The sequence below is a fragment of the Gossypium raimondii genome, chromosome 6 (genome assembly GCF_025698545.1).
Source record: "Gossypium raimondii isolate GPD5lz chromosome 6, ASM2569854v1, whole genome shotgun sequence".
NCBI classification, from domain to species: domain Eukaryota; kingdom Viridiplantae; phylum Streptophyta; class Magnoliopsida; order Malvales; family Malvaceae; genus Gossypium; species Gossypium raimondii.
The window spans coordinates 45,193,822-45,218,201 of NC_068570.1; the positions used below are offsets into that span (position 1 = coordinate 45,193,822).

The window sequence follows — 24,380 nt, forward strand, 5'->3', positions numbered from 1 at the left end:
CTTTCTTTTTCGGAGATAGGGGTAACCCCGATACGAAATCCATAGTAACTCTATCCCATTTTCACTCTAGTATCATAACTGGTTGTAATAGTCTTGAAGGTACCTAATGTTCAACTTTAACTTGCTGGCATATCAAACATCTAGATACAAAGTTAGAAATCTAGCGTTTCATTCTAAGCCACCAGTACATCTGTCTCAAATCACCATACATTGTTTTGCTCCCCGGATGAACAGACAAGCTACCACTATGAGCTTTATGCATAATTTTCTGTATAAACTCTGGATTCTTCGTTACACAAACTCTACCTCTGAATAACAAACAACCATCGAGTCCTATCTAAAATTCTGAATCAGAAGTCGACTCACACTGTATTCGCATAGCTAACATCTCACTATCACATTTCTGAGCTTCGCAGATCTATTGTAAAAATTTTGATTTAGCTTTTAACTCGGCTAAAATCGAGCCATCATCAGATAGTGACAGTCGGGTACTCATCACTCCCAGAACAAGAAAGGACTTTCTACTCAAAGTATCAGTAACTAGGTTTGCTTTTCCCAGATGATAATCAATTACTAACTCAAAATCTTTCAATAGTTTGATTCATCTACGTTGTCTCAAATTCAAATCTTTCTACAACATCATATACTTTAAACTCTTGTGATCGGTAAATATATGACATTTTTGACCGAACAAATGGTGTTGTCAAATTTTCAATGAAACACAATAGCTGCCAACTCTAAGTCATGAGTCGGACAGTTCTTTCCACGTGGCTTTAACTGTCTAGAAGAATAAGCTATTACTTTACCTTCTTGCATCAAAACATAGCCTAAACCTTTCAATGACGCATCACTGAAAATCACAAATTCCTTACTCGATTCAAGCTAAATTAGAACTGGTGCTTCGATCAACAGGGCTCTCAACTGATTAAAAATTTGCTGACATTTATCAGACCATTCAAACTTAACATCTTTCTGTAATAACCGTGTCATCGATATAGCTATCATTGAAACCCCTTTTATAAACCTCCAGTAATAACCAGTTAATCCCAGAAAACAATCGAATTCAAATATGTTTCTCAATGGTTTCCAGTTAACAATCGCTGAAATTTTATTCAGATCAACTCTAATGCCTTCAGCCGATATTATGTGTCCCTGAAAACCAACTTCCCGAAGCCAAAACTCACATTTGCTAAATTTAGCAAACAGTTGTTTATCTCACAAGGTTTGCAAAACAATTCTCAGATGCTCGACATGTTCAGTCTTATCTTAGGAATATTTCAAAATATCATCAATAAATACCACAAAAAATCTATCTAAATATGGTCAGAAGATTATATTCATTAAATCCATAAATACTGCAAGTGCATTAGTTAAACCAAACGGCATCACAAGAAATTTATAATGTCCGTACCTGATTCTGAATGACATTTTGGCACATCCGAATCTTTCACTCATAACTAATAATAACCAAAATGAAGATCAATCTTCAAAAACACTGTGGCACCTTTCAACTGGTCAAACAAATCGTCAATATGAGGTAGTGGGTATTTGTTCTTGATTGTAACTTTATTGAACAAATGGTAATCAATGCATCATCTCATCGATCCGTCCTTTTTCTTAACAAAAAAAATCTGTGCACCCTAAGGTGAAAAACTAAGTCGAGCAAAACCCCTATAAGTCAACTCTTGCAACTGTGTTTTCAACTCTTTCAATTCTGTAGAAGCCATTCTATATGATTCTATCTATATCAGTGTTGTTCCTGGTACAAGTTCTATAGCAAATTCGACTTCTCTGACTGATGGTAAGCCAGGTAACTCCTCTAGAAACAAATCAGCATACTCGCAAACCACTAGCACTGATTCAAGCTTCTACTCAGACACTTTAGTATCGAATACATAACCAAAGTAAGCATTATAACCTTTTTTCACATGTTTCTGTGCTGACATAGCTGATGTTACAATAGACAACTCACTCAACTCATCTGATTCAATACGAAACATCTCACCATTCTGACATTTCAATACAATAAGCTTTCGTCTACAATTTATCACAGCATCATGCAGAGTTAGCCAAACCAAGCCCAAAATTACATCAAATTCATCGAACGATAATAGTATCAAATTAGCCAAAAAATTGTAACCCTAACTCATTAACAGACAGTTCTTACAAACCTTATCAACTAACACATACTGGCCTAGAGGGTTCGATACTTTAACCACGAATTCAGTGGACTCAACAGGTAAATTTTTACTAGACACTAAATTTGTGCAAACATATGAATGAGTCAATTTGGGATCAATTCAAGCAGTTATTTCAATATCAATAAGAGAGAAAGTATCAGTAATAACATCTAGCGCAGAAGCATCTTTACGAGCACGAATAGCATAAGCCCTAACTGGTGTTCGTGCCTCAGACCTTGAAGTAGAGTTTTTCGTCACACCAGGGCTACCACTTATATTTCCTGAATTACAAGGTGGTCTACCTCTCACGACTATGTTGCACGGCTTTGAAGTTTGAATATTATCTTTCTCAGATTTCTTCGGGCAATCTCTAAGATAGTGATCAAAGGAACTACATCTGAAACATGCTCCACTCTTCACTCGACACTCACCATAGTGTGGCCTGTTACAGTGCTTGCACTTGGGTCAGGTGTTTCTAGCACTACCCACACTCACTATAGATGTAGCCTGAAATTTAGATTTGGAGCGTCGGGTACCTCTGTCTCTACTGGAGTATCCCCCAGAAGTAGTAGAACGATAGTGATGTTCTTTAAATTTCTTCAATGCTAACTGGTATGACTTTCTCGTTAATCTCTTGCTCGAATATCAGGCTTCAATCTCAGCATGTCTTTTCTGTTTACTTAGCTCTTCAGCTTTATATGCTCGATCAACCAGTACAACAAATTCTTTCAACTCGAGAATCCCAACTAATAGTTTTATATCTTTATTTAAGCCATCTTCAAACCACTTACACATTGCAATCTTAGTCGGAATGCATTCTCAAGCATATTTCCTCAATCGAACAAATTCCCACTCATATTCAGACACTGTCATACGACCCTGTTTAAGCTCTAAAAATTCTTTACATTTCTAGTCAAGAAACCTCTGACTGATGTATTTCTTACGGAACTCGATTTGAAAGAATTCCCAAGTAATCCTCTCTCTCGACACTACAGAAGTTAATGTATTCCACCACTGGTAAGCTGAATCTTTTAATAGAGATACCGCACGCTTAAGATATTCAGTCGATGAACAAGATAATTCATCAAGAACTCTAATGGTATTTTTTAATAAGAATCAGCTCTCTCGGGATCATTCTCGATAGTAGCTCTAAATTCTTCAGCACCGTGCTTACAGATCTTATTAAAAGAAGGCTTACCAACTCTAATAGGTTTCATATTTTGAGGAATATCAGGAATCGGTTGAGGAATAGGAGGGGGTAGAGGTTGTTGAGCAGTTGGGTTCGTTTGTACAAACTCAGTGAACCACTCATTCATCATTTGGAAGAAGGCTTCCTTAGCCTCTCCACTTGAAGCTACTCCTTGAACAGAGGCTTGAGCGTTACTCTCTACTTCATCAGAATCCCTACGGTTGGATGTCATTACTATACAAAAACATGTTTTAAAACGGCCAAAGATATCACACTATTACAGGTTAAATAATGGCATATATAGCTAGACTTGTATATGCTACGTTAGTCCGATAATCAACTAAACCATGGCTCTGATACTAATAAATGTAACATCCCTAACCCGTATCCATCACCGGAACAGGGTTAAGGAACATTACTAGAGTTTACAACTCAAATAAATAGATTTTTCAAACATTTAATAGTTATCCATTAACAACCTTAATGGTTAATTACTATATAAGGACCTCCACGTTAAAATTCTGTAGCTATTTAATATTTTTAGCTATTAATTCACAACTTTTGCACTTTATCCAATTTAGTCTTTTTTATCAAATTAAGCTTGTAAATAATAAAATTTCTTAACTAAATTTTTATGTGGTATTTATATCATACTGTAGACCATAAAATAATAAAATAAATTTTTTGATTTTAGATTTATGGTCTCAAAACCACTATTCTGATTTCACTGAAAACGGGCTATTACAATTTTAGAGCTAGAGCTCCTCTCTCTCGTTATCAATATTACCATCAAGATAAAGTTTGAGTCGATGATTTGTTACCTTAAATGTTATATATTCAAGGTGTTTTACCTGAATTTGTCCATATGGAAGCACTTGTTTTACCATAAATGAATTCGACCATATTGACTTAATCTTTTCATGGAACATTCGTGGATCTAAATTGTCTAGCAACACTTTATCTTCAACTTTGAATTGGTTTGTCTTCTTTAAATTCACACCATGACATTGCTTTGTTACTTGTTTTTATATTCTTGAGTTGTCATAAGCTTTTGTTCGCCATTCATCCAGTTCATCGAGCTGCACCATTCTTTTTTCATTTGTCCCTTAATATCTATTACCTTGAATAGAACACAGTTCTAACAAGTCTTCATGAGTGATTTCCTACAAAGAATATTGAGCCGTATGATTACTAACATCAACAGAATAACGAGTATCTTATTGCTCACTAGAAACTCTCACAACATCACGTGCTTGAAGAGTAACCTTTTCGTCACCTACCCTTACCCACATCAATAATAGTTCTAGTAGTGGCTAAAAAGGGTCAACCGAAAATCATGGGTACCTTAATATCCTCAACCATGTCCAATATAATGAAACCAACAGGGAATATGAATTTATCTATTTTAACAAGCGCATCCTCAATAATACCCCTAGGATACTTAATTGATATGTTAGCTAATTGAATACTCTTCCTATTAGGTTTCGATTCCTTGAGACCAAGTTGTTTGAACATTTTATAAGGCATTAGATTTATACTAGCACCTAAATTAGCCAAAGCTTTTTCAACATTTAAGCTACCGATAAAATAAGGGATAGTAAAACCCCCTGAATCTTTCAGCTTAGTGGGTAGTTTGTTTTGGAGAATGGCTGAGTACTCTTCATTTAGCTCCACAATAGACAACTCTTCTAACTTCCTTTTATTTGTTAACAGCTCCTTTAAATATTTTACATATTTGAGCATCTGCGAAAGAGTTTCAATAAAAGGTAAGTTAATATGCAATTGTTTAAAAAGTTCAAGAAATTTACCATGTTCATTCATGTGGTATTTCTTCAACTTTGCTAGATATTAAATTAGTAGTTTGTATTCTCTAACCACAGGGTTATGCTCTTTCTTGCATCCCTCAACCCTATCATTTTTCTCAATAGCTTCTAGATTCAGCTTCTTTTTAGGCTCGACTAACACCTTTCCACTTCGTATAGTGATTGCGTGGACTTACTCTATTGGGTTGCTTTCAGTGTTACTAGGTAAATTACCTAGTTGTCTCTTTGAAACCAATTTAGCAAGCTGGCTAATCTGATTCTCAAGGCCTTGGAATGGATATTTGCTGATACCTCAAAGTTGTTTCAGTGTTCTGGAATCTAGTTTCTAACACTGAAATAAATTTAGTCAATATCTCTTCCAAATTTGACTTCTTTTCTTGCTGATAATGTTGTTGAAAACCCGAAAGAGGTCGTGACCTTTAATTTCCTTGACTACCCCAAGAAACATTCAGATGATTCCCCCATCCTGGATTATAATTGTTTCTATAGGGATTATTCTGAGGTATACAATTATTACCCATAAAGTCGACTTGCTCATGCTCCATGCTAGACTTAAAGGGAAAACATTTCAAATTGGTCACCCCTGCTCGAGTTGCATCACATTTCATTACCGAATTCACTTGTTTATTGAAACTCAAACCATCAATTTTTTTACTAAGAGCTCCCACCTGACTCGCAATCATAGTAACTGCATCTATATTAAAAAATCGACAACCTTGGTAGGTTTTTTTCTCATACATTGTCACAGATAATTATTTAATGTTGTCTCCTCAATAAACTCCTTAGCGACCTCAGGTGTTTTACTATTCAGTGTTCCACCAACTGCTGCATCAATTATCTGCCTAGTCAAGGGATTCAAACCTTTATAGAAAATTTGAACTTGAAGCCACAAAGGTAATCCATGATGATGGCACATTCTCAAAAGATCCTTAAATATCTCACATGCATCATATAGTGTTGAGCAAAAGAAGAGATACCATTCCTCAATTTGGTTGTGTTGGCCGGTGAAAAGTATTTCAACAAAAACTTTTCAATAATCTGAGCCCAAGTAAAGATGGAACCCCGTGGAAGTGAATTCAACCACCGTTTCGCCTTATTCCCCAAAGAGAATTAGAACAACCGTAAGTGTACGAAAATCATCAATAACGCCATTGATCTTAAATGTGTCGTAGATCTCTAAAAAGTTAGCTAAATGAGCATTAGGATCTTCATCTTGCAACTCATCAAACTAAACATACTGCTGCACCATCTAAATTATGTTTAGCTTAATCTTAAAATTATTTGCAGCAATAGTCAATCTAACAATACTCGATTCAGCCTCAATCAGAATGGGCTTAGCAAAGTCATACATAGTACGAGGAGTAGGATATTGCAGATTACCAGGATTAATATCCATCTCCATAGTAACGTCTTTTTTCTCTTAATCATTTATGAAAATTACCTTGCCTCTCTAATCACTTTTTGATTTCTATGACCAATCTTTTTCAATTTTACTATAAAAAACTAATGATTCTAACATGTTTCCTTTAGTCATAAAGCAAGGAAACTGAAAGAATCAAACAAAAGAAAAATTACAATTTAAAAATTAAATTAAAAATAAAAATATTAAAATAAAAATAAAAATAACTAAATTAATAGAAATAAAGTTTTCCTAATATTCTAGTCCTTGGCAACGGTGCCAAAAATTTGATTGTCATGAAACGAACTAAAATTTTGACTAAGGCAAGTGCACATATCAATTGATAGTGTATAGTTATGGTGAGTAAAGATATCGTCCCCACGATGACTACAAGTACCAGTAATTATCGTCTTTCTATTATTTAACCGAATAGTTCAAATGATTAATTAAAAACTAAAATTAACTAATTTAATTGACTAACGAAGGCGACAAAAAACAGAACATGAAAATACTCGAATAACAATCAAGAAACAAAACAATACCTAGGTAAGAATCCGCCTAGATTTCATTTGTCACTATCAATCTAAATTACGCAATTTATTTACTTAGCACCTTGATCCATAGAAATTCTTAAATTATGCTAATATCTCTTTCGAGCATAAGAGCCATTAATTATAGGTTGATTAATTAAAATTTCGTTCTAATTAAAACCCCCTATTATCACATTAAATCGTACTATGGATTCCCCTATTAGATTTGACTCTAATTCAATAGATTTATGTCATCCTATTTCTAGGATTGCATGCAACTCCACTCAATTACGCAAGATTTAATCTTAAATAGGGTCTATTCAACCACTGATTTAAGCATATCAAACATGGATTAATACTCTAGAAACATCAAATCAAGAATTAAGTGACAATATCCATCATATGGTTCATCTCCCCTAGGTATTTAGAAAATTAGTTCATGCTCGAAAATAGAAAAAAAACCCAAGATACAGTATAACCGAAAGAAATAAAGAAACTCGTGATAACTTTCTAAGAATTCAATTGGAAATCTTCAATAATAAAGAAACTCATGATAACTTTCTAAGAATTCAATTGGAAATCTTCAATCTTGACGGAAATCTACTTCAAAACCGCTTCAATGGTGTTTTTTGAGTTGTTTTTTTCAATATTCTTTTATGGCTCCCTCTTATCTTCTTATTTTTGTCATATATACTAAGTTTTAAAATGCTTAAAAAAACTAAAAATCACAATTTTTCGCTGTTCAGTACACAATCCCGTGAAATTAACACGACCTACAAGACGCTCATGTGGGTCGCACGACTATGTGGTCTGGCAATGTGAAAAGGTGTAGCCTGCATGGCTCCTTCAACTTGCTCTAACGCTTCGATTTTTGCTCTTTTTGCTCCCAAGTGATCTATTAAGCATTAAAACATGAATTTAAAGGATTAAGAGTATAAAATTCACAATTAACATCGAGTAATCACCCAAAAATGCGTTAAGAATGAGGTTAAAATATATTACTTTTAGCACTTATCAAGAACCAATCTATGTTCTGTATTACATATAAGAAATGTATGATAGACATATATTAGCTAATAGTTTTGATTGAAAAAACTTTCAATTAAAGTATGCTAAGTACGTCCTCACTTTGTAGGGGAATTTTTTTCAATCATATTGGTTTTAGAGAGATAAGAAATGGCTTATCCAAGTTTGAATTGAGAATTTAATGTGAATAAGGATTAGGTATAATAATTTATCTGCTCCTCTAACTTTGTAAAAAGAAAAGTCATTTTAGTCTTTCATTTATTTTTTATTTTTATTTTTTAGCCCTTGAACTTGCATTATTATCAAATCTCTCCAAAATAGATGGAAATATTAATGTTTGTTAACGTTGTTGACGTGGCGGTCCATGTGTATACCACATCAACAATTAATTAATTTTTTAAAATATTAAAAATATTTTTATACTTTTTACTTTTTAAATAATTTTATAAAATTTTTGAATTTTAAAATTTTAAATATTAATTAATTGTTGACGTGACAATTCAAATGTATGCTACATCAACAAAGTTAATAGACTTTAAAATTTTCATCTATTTTAGGTGATTTGATAAATAACAAATTTAAAGGTTAAAAAATAAAAATTTAAATGAATGGTTAAAATAAATTTTAAGTTAGAGAGGATTATTATCTTAGTAACTAATTGATAAATGATAGTAACTTTTAGTATTATATGCATTACACAATATTTTGTATATTTAATTTTAATTAATTAAATAATATATTCTTTTCTATGCAATTAATGCAAAATTATTAAACATAATTAAAATATGACAATTATTTCGATAATTACTTCAAATCATACTTAAAAATTTAAATGAAGATAATAATGAAATTTGATTTTTTTAATTACTAATTGAATCAAAATATCTAAATGTGGAAGGTTGATGCATTCAGTTTATAGTGGGAAGTCTAGAGGGAGGCAGGGTCCCATAAGTACCTAATAAGTAAAATTCAAATTTGGCCCTTATAAAATAAATATTTAATTTAAATATTTTTAACATAATATATTTAGTTTTGCCTCTTCCCAAATTTTATAATTTTATTTTAATTTCCTAAATAAAATTCCTACCTTCCTCCTTGAATAAGTCTTAATTTTTTAAAGGGTAAGTTTTAATTTTATAATATTGAAATATCAATAAAAATGTACTTTGAACAACTTAAATTATAGTGAAATTGTAATTTAATATATATAAAGTGTAATTTCAATTTTATAAAATATTTTCCAATCTTCAAATTTTGTAATAAAATAATATATTATTATGATCTAAACTTAGTTTCAAAATGGCCAATAAAAAATATTTTTGTTGATTTAAAAGTTTTTTTTTAAAGCTCATGCTATATATATAATTAGATTTGATCATAGGTAGGGCCAACTTTCAAGTCCGAATGCTCACTCGAAAAGTGGGAGGATTTGAGCAAAAATATAGACCCGAAAAATGAGCTTGAACAAAAAAATAATGCCCATTTTCTAAGCGAGCTGGGCTTTAGGTAAGATTTTTTGCTCGGTCCGACTTGAATTTGCCTAAGAAAAATTTCATTGCTAATTTTGTTGCCATTTTGATGTTGTTTTGTTACCATTTTGCCATTATATTGCTACCATTTTGTTGTTATTATTTGGATATTATATAATTCTTGTTTTATTATTAATTTTGTTTCTATTTTAGAGATATTTGTTTGCTAAGTTGCAACTATCTTAGTGTTATTTCAATATAAAAAAATTTTAATGTTTTTTCAATTTGTTGGTAAACATTTATTTTAATGTTTTTAGTGTATTTGATGTATTATATTTTTAAAATTTATTTTTATATTAAAATTATATAAAAAATTTAATACGAGTGGGCTGGCAGGGTCAAGCTCGAGTTTAACATTTTTTTTTATCTAGTTCGGGCTTGAACAAAATTTTAGGCTCATTTTTTAGGGCTGAGCCTAGAAAACGGGCCTAAAATTTTGCATTGGCTCGGCCCGACCCATGATCAGGTCTATATATAGTCTATCATTAAGATCAAATTCTTAACTGAGTTGTCTTGACTTGTATGAAGCAACGGTTAAAGTTATTGTCAGACACTTGTTTGCATGGGTTTGAACCGTATTATCCCCATCCCCACTCCTATTATTGTATAAAAAAAATTTAACTGAGTTGGTACCATAAGTTAATTGAGTTTCATCTCAATAAGGGGAATGTAAAATAATAATAATAATAATAATAATAATAGATAATAGATAAGTAAATACAAATATGATATTTTGGTAATTTAGTAGTTTCTATTAATTTTTTAAGGTTAACTTTATTCAACTATAATTTTTTTAACACCAAAATAAAAAGTTTGTGAATAATTTTCATCATTCCTTTTAAAATTCTAAATGAAAATTTGACATGAAATTTTTCGTTTAAATTTCCATTTTCCGCCTAATTAAATTAAAATTGATGTCACTATTATTCATAGCAAAATTATCATTTTAATCACCCAAATTTCTAACTCATTTGAGAAGAAGCCAAAAAGATCAAATTATTCGTTCAATTTGTGGGGAAAAGAAAGGAAGTGAAATCAATGGCTTCTTCACGGCCTTCAAAGCGAAGGCGAAAGCGCAAACAGAAGACAAAAGAATCACCCTCGAAATCAACGTTGACCCAAGACAATGCATCCCGTCTGGTAGTCTTCGCTCATGGCGCTGGTGCTCCTTCCTCTTCTGATTGGATGATCAGGTCCCTCTTCTCCCCCTTCTTCCTTCATAAGATTATATGGTTTTTTTCCTTTTTTTTTTGGTTTTTAAATGGTTAAGTGAGTGGAATTTATGCAGAGGGAAAGAAATGCTAAAGAAGGTTTTGAATGTTGTTGAAGTAGTGACATTTGATTATCCTGAGTTAATTTTTTAAATATTTGATGTTGGGTATTTAAAACAAAAAAAAGGAAATCTTTTAAGTTTTTTAATGTAAAATTTAAGGGTTTGTTGTGGTATTTGCAGATATGTCTGGGGAAAAAGGAAAGTCTCCACCAAGGCACAAACTACACTAGAGACCCACAAATGCAAATGTCCCAAATCTTTTAGGGTTATATCTCATTTAAATTAAATTAAAAGTTTGGGTACTAAAATACTAGTTTTTTTATGAATAGTAATCACATGGATTTTAATTTATTTAGGTGGAAAATCAAAATTTAAAAGAAAAATATTATGTCAGATTTTTGTTTGAGATTTTAATGAAAGTGTGATCAAAATAATCGAATTATGTAATATAAGTTTTAAATTGTAAACTTTTTCATTTAAGTGTGTCTAAATATTTTTGATAGTTGAAGAAAATTTATCCTAAATTTTAAATAATAAAAGAACTCTTTTAGGAAATTACTTATCTAATAAAAAAACTACCCTAAATTCTCACAATTAGTCACTCCTTTTTTTCTTCAAAATTTTCTTTAAACTGTTTTTTTGTTTAATACTTTTAAGTATAATGATTTTTTTGGCCCTTTAACTTTACAATCATTTCAACCCTTCATTTAATTTTCGCCTCTTTTAGCCTTTGAATTTAGATTTTTTTTAATCAAATCACCCCAGAATTGATGGAGGAATTCATGTTTGTTAATTTTGTTGACGTAGCATACACGTAGACGTAAGAATTAATTAATTTTTTAAAATTAAAAATATATTTTATAATATTATACTTTTTTTAATAATGTTACTAATTTTTAATTTTTAAAATTTTTAAAATTTAAAAAATTAATTAATTGTTAACGTGGCAATCCATGTGCATATACCATGTCGGAAAAGTTAACAAACATTAATATTTTCATCTATTTTGAGGTGATTTAAAAATAATACTAGTTTAATGCTAAAAAGATGAAAGATTAAATGGAGCGTTAAAATGCATTTTTTTTGTAAAATTAAAAGGTCAAATAAATCATTGTCTACTTTTTAAGTGCAAATAAGAAAACTAAAAATATATATAAAAGAAATAATTATTTGAGAGTAAAAAACTATAACATGGATAGCTATTTATTTTTATTTTTGTAAATTTACAATTAAAGAGTTAATACTCACGCATCCATGGTAGGAACATACTCACACGATGTCCAAAGTAGAGTTGACCCAGCTAGACTCAAAGGCCCGTTTGGAAAATGGGAGAGTTTGGACAAAAATATAGACCCGAAAAATGGGCTTAGGTAAAAAATAATGCCCGTTTAGAAAATAGACCAAGCCTCGAATAAGGTTTTTTTGGCTTGGCCCGACCCGAATTTGCAATAAAAAAAACCCTTACTGTTTTGCTATTGTTTTTCCATGTTTTCTTATATTTTTATACTTTTACCACTTTTTTCCTATCATTTCACTACTATGCTGCTACTATTTTATTGTTAATGTTTGAATATTGTATAACACTTGTTTTATTGTTAATTTTGTTACTATTTTAGAGGTATTTACTTGTTAAGTTGCAGTTATTTTAGTGTTATTTAAGGATTCTTTTAATTTATTTTCAATTTATTGGGAAATATTTATTTTAATATTTTTAGTATATTTGGTGTATTATATATTTTTTAAAATTTTTATATAAAAAATAAAAACTAAAAAAAATTAATACAAGTGGGTTGGGCCGGGCTTGAGCAAAAACTTAGACCTAGTTTTTATGTCAAGTCGAGCCCAGGCCTATCAATCATATCTAAAATTTTATTAAGGTCCAACCCGAATCAGACCCATGAACAACTCTAATCTAATGGGATCTACCCAAATATATGCTTACCATTACTCCCTTGGAGCAAGGGAAGTTCGAACGCTGAGTGAATTTTAAAACAACACCAAAATAAGAGTAGTACAATTATTTTTAATTTAAAAGTAAATTTATGTTTGTCATTTTGTACCTTAGGGTCTGTTTGATAGGGAAAATATTTTTTGGAATTGGTTTTCCACATTTTACGGTGTTTGATTGTTGGAAAATGAATTCCTAAGGAAAACATTTTCCAAAACACGGGTAAAATCATCTCATCTTTCCGGAAAATGTCTTACCCCTTAGAAATTGGTAAGACATTTTCCTTAGCTCATCTATTCACTCTTGAAACCATTTCCGCAGCTTCTCTCTTCACCCTTTCCACAGCTCCTCTCTTCACTCTCTTCACCCTACCGATTGCAGCCTCATCATCTCTGCCTCATCTTCTCTGCTAGTTCACCTCTTCTCTTTGCTTGCCTCGTTAGCGTGCTGGTTTACCTTTGCTGGTTTATCGAAGGTAAAATTGCAAGCTCTAGGTTAGGGGTTTCTTCTGCTCGAGTTTGGTTTGTAGAGGATCCATTGATTTCTGCAAGTTTTATTGCAAGTTTTTGTAGTAGATGTGTTTTCTGCAAATTTTTATCCTTTTATTTTTTATTTTATTTCTTGTCCATAGTTTTGTGAATCAGTTTCTGGGTTAGTATTTGATGCTAAGAGAAGAGGCCTTCCTTTGATACCATACTATACCATTAATATCAGTTTCTGGGTTAACTGGAAAATGGGTAATTTGGATACTTTCATGGCCAAATCAGGTAGCAAAGAGATAGTTATGTCTTCTCTTTCAATTTTCGCTATTAAGGATGATTCTTTTTAAGAGAAAGCAAAGGTTTGGCTTCTTCATCTGTAAGTTCTCTTGACCATGAAACCCTACCTGCAAAGCTTTCCCCTGGTCTAGTGCATTTGTACTGCCGATAAAACACAGTCGTGCCAACCCACATAAACCAACCACATGCTATCCTCCAACTTGGTCGATTTAGAACCGTCAGTGATTGGCAATTCTTGGACTTTACCGTTCTCTGTTGCTGTTGAGTTCTTCTGATCTTTACTTTTGCCCCATAGCACAGTGTAGAGTCCAAAGATTATGATTACAGTTCCTATTATGCTGGGAAAAAACAAAAGAAATTTACATGAGTGAATAATGCTAAATGGAAAGGAAAATCTAAGGTGCAAAATGATGAGGTAAAATACCTTCCCAAGTGAAATTTCTCTGCTAATATAAAATATCCCAGAGCTGCAGTGATGATCATGCAAAGGGGACTAAAGGCAGTAACAAAAACTGGGCCTTGTTCCCTAATCACAACTCCTTGTGCATAATTATTCAATACTTGTTTTTTAACACAATTACAAATAATTTATTTGATATTAGTTTTTTTCAATTTATAACGATCAATGTTGTAGCTTAATAATTGAGTATTATTATAAATAAATCATTGCAATATATGTAAAAACAATTTAAAATATAAAAATTTATTAATATATATTAATATATGTAAAAACAACTTTTCCGGAAATTATTTTTGAAATCATCAAACAAGAAAATATTTTACATGATTCAATCAAACACCGTAAAATATTTTCCAAGAAATCATTTTGAGAAAAGTAAAACATTTTCCAAAAATCATTTTACGAAAATATTTTCTTGGCAATCAACAGAACCCTTAGTTTTTATTATGGTTACGTATAATTTATTAAATTTTATAGATATTCTACATTATTTTTGTTGTTTTTGTCATCATGTTTTACATTATTTTATATTCTTATATCACAACAATTTCAACTATTATTTATATTAGAAATTTTATTATACGCATATATGTGAAAATTATAAATTTAAAATATATATATGTATTTAAAAATAATATAAAATAAATAATGAAACACATACTTTAAAATTAATTAATCATAATAACACATAAAATATATGCGCTATAAAATAAAATAATTAGATTAAATTGTTAGTTAAACAAAAGTTAAATACATAAATACATTAGATTAACAATACTAAATGCATTACAATTATTTATCATGGTATTGTCATTTATTGTAAGTCGATGTCGAGTTGACTAGTGGAAATATTAAATTGTGCATATTAAAAATGTAGAAAAATATCAAAATAAAACTTTGGTTGAATGGTAAATTTAAAATTTTATTAATTCAATTAACGCCAATTCAAATCTCACCATATGCATATTTTTCTTAGTTTTGTTAAAATAAAATGACTAAAATACCCTCAAATAATATGACTTATTTTAATTATGGAAGAATATTTCGTAATTTCTTAACCGAGTTGGTGCTCAATTAACCGGTGACACTAACTTAATCAAATATTTTATTAACAATATAGATATCTATATATAAAAGGAGATCTTTTGCACCTTCCTTTTGTTGACACGTGACTCTTTCTATCTCATGCTCTCTTTTCTTTTCATTTTAAAAAATGGTTAAATTTCACCTTTGATCTATCTAATATGTTTAAATTTGATATTTAATCTATATATTTTATAATCCTATTAATTAATCTAAAAAGTTAATATCATTAACTTTTTGGTTAAAATATTACATGATTATATATAATTTGAATACTCTAAAAGTCTTAAAGACTTACATGTGGCTTCCTATTTCTTTTAGTTTCAGTGCTTGAACTGAAATTCTCCCACAAATGGCTGGAAAACAAGCACACAACTAATGAACAAGTGGAGGTGAGGATGCTGAATAGGAGAAAGCACCATGGGCCTAGGAAGTACCAATTTCTTCAGGCCTCATGACCTCATTGCCTACATCAAAGCAAATGAGAGGCACATTGCCAAGTTAAAAGCAAAGGCCAAGGTTGTGAAGAAGATTCAAGAAAAACAGAAGGCCTTGATTATTGATCTTTTGGCCCTTCCTGATGATGAATAACTTAGCAATGTTGTTGATAAAAAAAGGGAGCAATGGTGCTGAAATGGAGATGCTCGTACTAAGGGGGAGATACTATTGTTGTGTTCTACCATGGCATATGCTGCTGATGATATTTTTTTCGCCTTTTGAAACTTTTAGTGATTTTAGGAACTTATTAGTTTTTGAGGATTGTATTTTAGCTTTGCTACTCCTTATGGTTGGATTTTATTTGATGGTATTAGAACATTTTCAAATATTTATAATGTTCCAATAACTATAAATGAATGAGTGTAATTAATCAAAAGATAAATCTTTTGGTCATTGGTCAAAAGTTATATCATTTGATTTTTGAAAAGAATTATAACTATTTAAATAATATTATTTGAATTGTTATAATATTAAATGAATAATGATATATTTTTTATAAATACATTATTATTCAGAAAGACACCTATTAAAAGATGTTTCTATAAAGAGATATGAAAATTCTCATAAATAGGAGTGAGATTTCCTTTGGAAATCACACCAGTAAGTTCTAAAAGTTTTTTCTATCCTTCCTCATTTTCTAATATTATTAGATTATTCTAGAAAGAGTTACTGCAAAAATTCTTTGTAGAAATTGAGTTTCTTGTTATTCATTGCTCAGTGCTTAGTGGACTATTCTCGTCAGTGCAAAACACAAATAGTCATTGGCTTCATTATATCCTCAAGGTTAATTTGCTTGAAACTCTTGTGCACGTTGAATATAGGTGGGGGAGAATATAACCTTAAAGATAGTGGCTTGATACACGCTTTGGAGCCTTGTCCTATTTTTTCATTTTCTATTCGAGTTTTGTTCGTGTGTTCGAGATTTTTCTCACCGGAGATTTGTCTTAACAATTTTAAGGTTATATAATTCATGATGACTACCACAACACATGAAAGTGGAACACTAAGAGAGTTGGCTTCCAACTTTGTCAAACTTGACCATTTTGATGGTGGCAAATTCTAACGATAACAGAAAAATATGCATTTCTTATTAACAACTTTGAAGATTGTCTATGTTTTGGATACACCAAGGCTGGAAGAAAATAAAAATGAATATGTTGCTCCAACTCGAAAAAGGAAAAAATTGGACAATGTTGACTACATGTGCATAGGCTACATATTGAATGGTTTATCTGATGGTTTGTTAGACACCTACCAAAACGAGGTTACCGCTAAGGAATTATGGAACTAATTGGAGACAAGATGTATGATCGAAGATGTTACAAGTAAGAAATTTCTTGTCAATCGTTTCAATAGTTATCAAATGGTTGATGGTCGTTCTGTTATAGAACAATTTCGTGATATTGAAAAAATGTTGAACCAATTTAAGCAATATGATATGAAAATGGATGAAATGATTGTTGTATCCTCCATAATAGACAAACTTCCTCCATCCTGGAAAGACTTTAAAAGAAGTCTAAAACATTAGAAAGAAGAAATATCTCTTGAGGCTTTGGCAAATCATCTTCGTATTGAAAAAGAATATCGAAAGCAAGATCAGAACCTAAATTCTGAAAATGCCAAAGTGCATGTTACGGAGGAAGTACAGACTACTAAACCATTCAAGAGAAAGTTCAAACAGACTGATAGAGCACCTAAGTTCAAAATGAAACAAAATGGCTCATGCAATCATTGTGGTAAGCCGGGGGATTTCAAGAATAAATGTCAATTTTTAAAGAAGAAATCATCTTTTAAAGCTAATAATAACAAAAATTTTGTTGCATTGATATCTGAAATTAATATGGCACAATATGATAATGCATGGTGGATTGATACTGGAGCAACCAAACATATGTACAAAGATAAAAGTATGTTCACAAAGTTCACACAATGTGAAAATGACAATGTCTTGTATATGAAAATTCTTCCACCGCAACAATTAAAGGCAAAGGGTATGTTGAACTACAATTCACTTCTGGAAAGGTTTTAACCTTGAATGATGTACTTTATGTGCCAGAAGTTAGGAAGAATTTAATGTCTAGAAGTCTGTTGAATAAGTTTAGTTTCAAACTTATTTTTGAGGCAGATAAATTTATTTTGTCTAAGAGAGGAGTTTTTGTAGGGAAATGATATATGTATGAGAGCATGTTCAAACTCAATATTATGAATAAGAATAAAAATACTATTTATTCTTATATGATTAAACCTTATTGTTTATGGCATTATAGATGAGGTCATTTTAATTATAGAAAATTGAATGGCATGCATAACTTAGATTTAAATCCTATTTTTAATAATAATATTGAAAATTGCAATATATGTATGTTGACTAAAATTACAAGAAACCCTTTTCCTAAGGTTAAAAGAAAAATAAAGTTGTTTGATTTGATACATAGTGATTTATGTGACATACATAATACTCTGCATTAGGTGGAAAGAAATATTTTGTTACTTTTATTGATGATTGTTCTAGATATTGCTATGTATATTTATTGCATTCAAAAGATGAAGCGCTTAATAAATTTAAAGTTTATAAATATGAAGTTTAACATCAGTGTGAATCATTTATTAAGTGCTTAAGATCGAATAGAGGTAGAGAATACTATAATCCAAGTTGTTTTGAATCAGTAATACCCGAAAATTACTACAATAAGAAAGTAAGATAATATATCCGATATGGTAAAATAAGGAAATAAAGTAATAAAAGGGTAATTTTGAGTTATGTCAACATTGGGAAGTATATTATGACATATTAATTCAAGAAATGATTAAATCGCAAAAGTGAGAAAAGTTTTGTTGCCCAAGAGTAAATACTCAAAATTTGAGGGTTAAAGTGTAAATATGAAAAAATTTGAAGGACCAATAGTATAAATATTTTAAGGGTGGAATAATCTAGAAAGTAAGGAAAATGGATGAATTGGGACCAAATTGAATAGGTGAAGAATTATGAGGGACTAAATTGTAATTTTACCAAATTAAGTGATGACTCAAGGATGGAATTTTAAAAGATCTAAAGGAAAAATGGTCAATTATAATAAAGAGAAATCTAGAAAATAATGATGATGTTGGAGATATTTTAGATTAAATAAATAAATAAATATTAGTTTATTAATATTTTAATTTGATTTTTAAATGACATTTTATTATTCTATTATTATTTTATTTAGTATATATATGAAAATATAGATGAAGAATCATCATTTTCTCCCATGCATTCCAACGTATGAAGAGAAAAGAAAGAAAGAAACTTTCTTTTCTTTACAATTTGGTCATTTCACCAAAAATTCACCATTTTCACTTAAAAATTAAAAGAATTTCCATAGCCATCAAGAGAGAAAGATAACAAGGAGACTATGGGGAGTTAGAATATCAAGTTAGATTCAAGAAATAGTAGCTGAAGGAGAGAGAAAACCAAGTTAAAGATTGAAATCAATAGCACACGGTAAGAACATCAAGATTTTTATATACTTTTGAGTTTGATATTATTGAAAAAGTAGGAAATTAATGTTAAGGTAGAGTTTCGTTATATAAGGTTATATATTATTTTCATGTTAGTAAAGGGAAATAAGAAAAAGTGATGGAAAATATTGAAGAGAAAGGAAAGGAAGGTGTTGTAAACTTAGTTATCAATATTTTACACTAAAACAGTTTTGAGACAACAGCAGTAGTCTGACTTTGAAAATTTACCAAAAATATTAGAAATTGAATTAGAGGATGAAAAAAATATGGAATTAAATCTTATTGAGTCTCGTTTCTCATAGAAGAAACGGTGTAAGCAATGGAATTATAAATCATGAGTTATGATAAATTTTGTGAGATAAGGTCAAAATGATTTCAGGTTCCCCTGTTCTGACTTTGGAAAATCATCAAACATTGGAGAAAATTATCATGGGCTTAATTTATATGTATAAAATATTGAATGAGTCTATTTTCAAGATAAATAAATGGGAACATCATCCGAATTCTTTACAAGGAGATAATTAATTTTAAGTGAAGAAGAGCCGAAACTATCAGACATCAGAATAGGGATGACTTTAAAGAATAAACTGTACTTATTGGCTAAACCATAAATTCTAAAACTTTTATGGTAAGAATATATGTGAGTCTAATTTCATGGGAATTTATCATATCTTAATTCGGAGTTCCGTAGCTCAAGATATAAATAATTTAGTGACTATGACTCGAGTGGACAGCTTTGAATGAATATATAAATAAATGGTGGAATTATAGATAATGTTACATATAAGCATATTATACATTAAGGATGTGGAATGGAGAGGAGGAGGAGGAAAATAGATGATTATTCAACTAGCATGAGTATTCATTAAAAATGACCAATTTGCAAGTTTTAGGTTCTGGGACTAAATTGAATAAAAGTATTATTTTAAGGGTAAAATTGGTAAAAATGTCAAAAAGTGACCAAATTGAATGAAATGAATTGTTTTATTATTTAAATTAATAAATTTAATGAAATATTAATTTAGATCAAGATTGGGTGGAAATTTGAGGAAAATAGAAAATTACCAAAATGTCCCTAAATTTTAGTGTTTCTGCAATTTAGTCTGGTAAGTTCGTGTAACTTGAATTATATTCTGACATGCTTGAAATGTAGGTTATTGATGTGAATATGATTTGAATGTTCATTGTATGAAAATTGATGAAACATTGATATATTTGATAAAAAAAGGAAATAATGCATTGAATGGATGTATGAATGTTTATCACACTATCCGTTAATTCTATCGATAATTTTGGATGTTTTGATTCTGGTTATAATGGCATGTATAAATTAATTTGGCCAATGTTAGCTCATTAATGTTTTGATTTTGACTGGTTATAAATATGAATGCTTAATGAAATGAAATGTCTGTAAATTAATTTGTAAACTCTGGTAATGCTCTATAACCCTATTCTGGAGATGGATACGGGCTAGAGGTGTTATAGAGTCCACTGGGATTATCCATAAAGTTTCATCCCCTTACACACCACAACAAAATGGTGTAGCTAAATGGAAAAATAGAGTCTTGACTGAAATGGTAAATTCAATATTATCATATTCAGGTCTTGGACAAGGTTTTTAGGGAGAAGCTGTTCTAACAGCTTGTCATATATTGAATAGAGTTCTTAATAAGAAAACTAAAATAACCCCTTATGAACAATGGAAGAAAAGGAAACCAGACCTTAATTATTTGAAGGTTTGGGGCTGTAAAGCTATTGTCAAAGTTCCAACACCTAAACGAAAGTTAGGTGAAAAAGGAATTAAATGCATATTTATAGGATATGCACATAATAACAAGGCATATAGTTTCATGATAATTGAACCAAATGATTCAATTTCAATTAATATTGTTATTGAATCAAGAGATGTTATTTTTATGAAAATAGATTTAATTATATTTCAAGACAATTATAGCCACAACAATTGATTCATTCTTCAAATGAGAATGAGATTCCATTGAAACAAATTGATAATAATGATGAATCTTGTCAAGAATTAAGAAAAAATAAAAGGATTAAAAAGGTCAAAGATTTTGGACTAAATTTCATTATGTTTCTTGTAGAAAGAAAAGGTGAAAGTATATGCAATAAGATACCTTATTGTTATAATACGGAATCTGATCCTATTACATTTGAAGAGGCAATGAAATCTTAAGACTCTACTTTTTGGAAAGAAGCAATAAATGATTAGATGGATTCAATAATGAGAAATCAAACTTGGATCTTAGTTGACCTTCCACCGGGTTCCAAACCAATAGGTTGTAAATGGATCTTTAAAAGGAAAATGAAGGTCGATGGAACCATTGATAAATTTAAAGCTAGGTTGGTAGCCAAAGGTTTTACACAAAAACAAGGTATTGATTACTTTGATACCTATGCTCTAGTAGCAATAATTGCTACAATTAGACTCTTAATATCACTTACCTCAATATATAATTTGGTTGTTCACCAAATGGATGTTAAAACTATATTTTTAAATGGTGAATTGAAAGGGGAAGTGTACATGGGACAATCGAAAGGATTTCTTGTTCCAAGACAGGAGCATAAGGTATGTAAGCTTATTAAATCTCTATATGGACTTAAATAAGCACCAAAGTAATGGCACCAAAAGTTTGACAAGGTTGTTTTAGCTAATGGCCATAAAATAAATTAATTCGATAAGTGCATATATAACAAATTTGAAAATGGGAAAGGTGTCATAATTTGCTTATATATAGATAACATGCTCATTTTTTGCACGGATTTGGAACAAATAGAAAACACAAAGAAAGTCTTGTCAAACAACTTTGCTATGAATGATATGGGTGTAGCAGATATTATTTTTGGGATTAAAATAACCCGAGAGGAAAGCACTATAGCTTTATCACAATCACATTACATTGAAAAAGTGCTTAAAAAGTTTGATCTTTTCAATTGTATACCAGCATCTACACCCATGGATCCTCAAATAAAATTAGTATCTAATGCTGGTAGGAAAATTGATCAATGGAAATATGCAAGTCTAATTGGTTATCTTATGTACATAATAACTTGTATAAGATCAGATATTGCATATACTGTTGGAAAATTGAGTAGGTATATAAGTAATCCAAGTAGTTTGCATTGACAATCTTTGAATAGAGTACTTAGGTACTTAAAGAAAACTTTTAACTATGGATTGTGTTATAATGGATATCCTCCAGTTTTAGAAGGGTATTCGGATGCTAGTTGGATTACAAGTTTGGAAGATCATGCATCTACTAGTGGATGAATCTTCATTCTTGGTGGATGAGCCATTTCTTGGTGTTCCAAGAAACAAACATGTATTACTGATTCCACCATGGTAGTAGAATTTATTGCATTAGTCGTTGCATCTAAAAAAGCAAAATGGTTAAAAATTTTGCTTTATGATGTACCTTTATAGCCTAAGCCAATTTCACTTATTTCTATCCGTTATGATAGTAAGGCTACTCTAGCAAAGACATATAACCAAGTATATAATGGAAAGTCTAGACACATTGGATTAAAACATAGCGATGTTCGACAATTAATCTCTGATGTAGTAATCACTATTAATTATGTGAGGTCAAGTGAAAATTTGACGGATCCTTTGACAAAAAGTCTTGCTAGAGATGCAGTCAAAAAGACCTCAAGAGGGATGAAACTCAAGCCCATTAATTAGAGTCGCTCATGATGGAAACTCGACTCAACGCTTAGTATAGTGTCAAGTCTTGAGTTCAATGAGATAAAATACATCATTAGTATGTGACTGTTAGCACTATAAATAAATCCATCCTAAAATTAAAGCGCTAGGTACCCGTAATGATAATGGAAGAATGAGTTATGTACTCTTAATGGAACCATAACATAAATATGTTAGAGTGTTATAATTATGGGAACACTCTTGATGGGATCTACCTATGTGAGTGGAAGTGTGGTCGTCTAGGAGCTTAAGGGCTTAGCTCTGATAGCACTCATGAAAAGAGGACACAGACACATGGTTATAATAATGTCCCTAGATACTATGCATTGACCGATTTTGAAATCATGTGTGAGATGTGTTCAGCCAATCAAATGGAATAGTTGGTTCAAAGCTTAGTCTACCATGCAATTTCGATTAACTTTAACATATTTTTACTAAGTGAAGGTTCAATCGTAAGACCCTTTCATTTATACAAATTGTTTTTCAAGAATATCAAAATCTAAAATATTTTGAAAATAGGGGGAGATTGTTGGAACATTTTCAAATATTTATAGTGTTCCAATAACTATAAATGAATGGGTGTAATTAATCAAAAGGTAACTCTTTTGGTCATTGGTCAAAAGTTATATCATTTGATTTTTGAAAAAGAATTATAACTATTCAAATAATATTATTTGAATAGTTATAATATTAAATGAATAATTATATATTTTTAAAGGCATTATTATTCGGAGAGACACCTATTGAAAGATGTCTCTCTGAAGAGATATGAAAATTCCTATAAATAGGAATAAGATTTCATTTGGAAATCACACCAACAAGTTCTAAAAGTTCTTTCTATCCTTCCTCATTTTCTAATATTATTAGATTGTTCTATAAAAATTTATTGCATAAATTATTTGTAGAAATTGAGTTTCTTGTTATTCATTGTAACAGCCCGATTTTAGGCCTAGTCGAAATAGTGGCTTCGGGACCACAAATCTGATGAGAAAAAATTATTTCTTATTATATTTATATGGTCTACAATTTCACGGAAAGATTTCGTGAAAATTTCGTTTAGAAATTTTGACGTTTGAGCACTCAATTTAGTCAAAAGGACTAAATTGTAAAAAGTGCAAAAGTTGAATTCTAGAAGCTAGAGGTGTCAAATTGTTATGAAATTTTAAATTGGAGGTCCTTAAATGGTAATTAAACCATTTTTATGTTATGGAAAAAATAGACATGGTTAGTAAGTAAGCTATTTAAGGGCATTTTGGTAAAATGCCTTAATTAATGAATAAAGACAAAATAACATGAAATAAGCTATCATCTTCTTGAATTCTTTTCGCCATGGCCGAATGTAGCAAGGGAACACCATGGCTAGGGTTTTTTCATCTTCCAAACTTCATGGTAAGTCCGTTCTAGCCCCATTTTTCTTGTTCTTTATATTTTTAGAATCCCGGTA

At 30.5% G+C, this 24,380-nt stretch overlaps 1 pseudogene; it reads left to right on the plus strand.

Moving 5' to 3' along the window:
• The first annotated feature begins 6,088 nt into the window (after positions 1–6,088).
• LOC128042118 (small nucleolar RNA R71) lies at positions 6,089–6,182 on the plus strand (annotated as a pseudogene).
• The last annotated feature ends 18,198 nt before the right edge of the window (positions 6,183–24,380 follow it).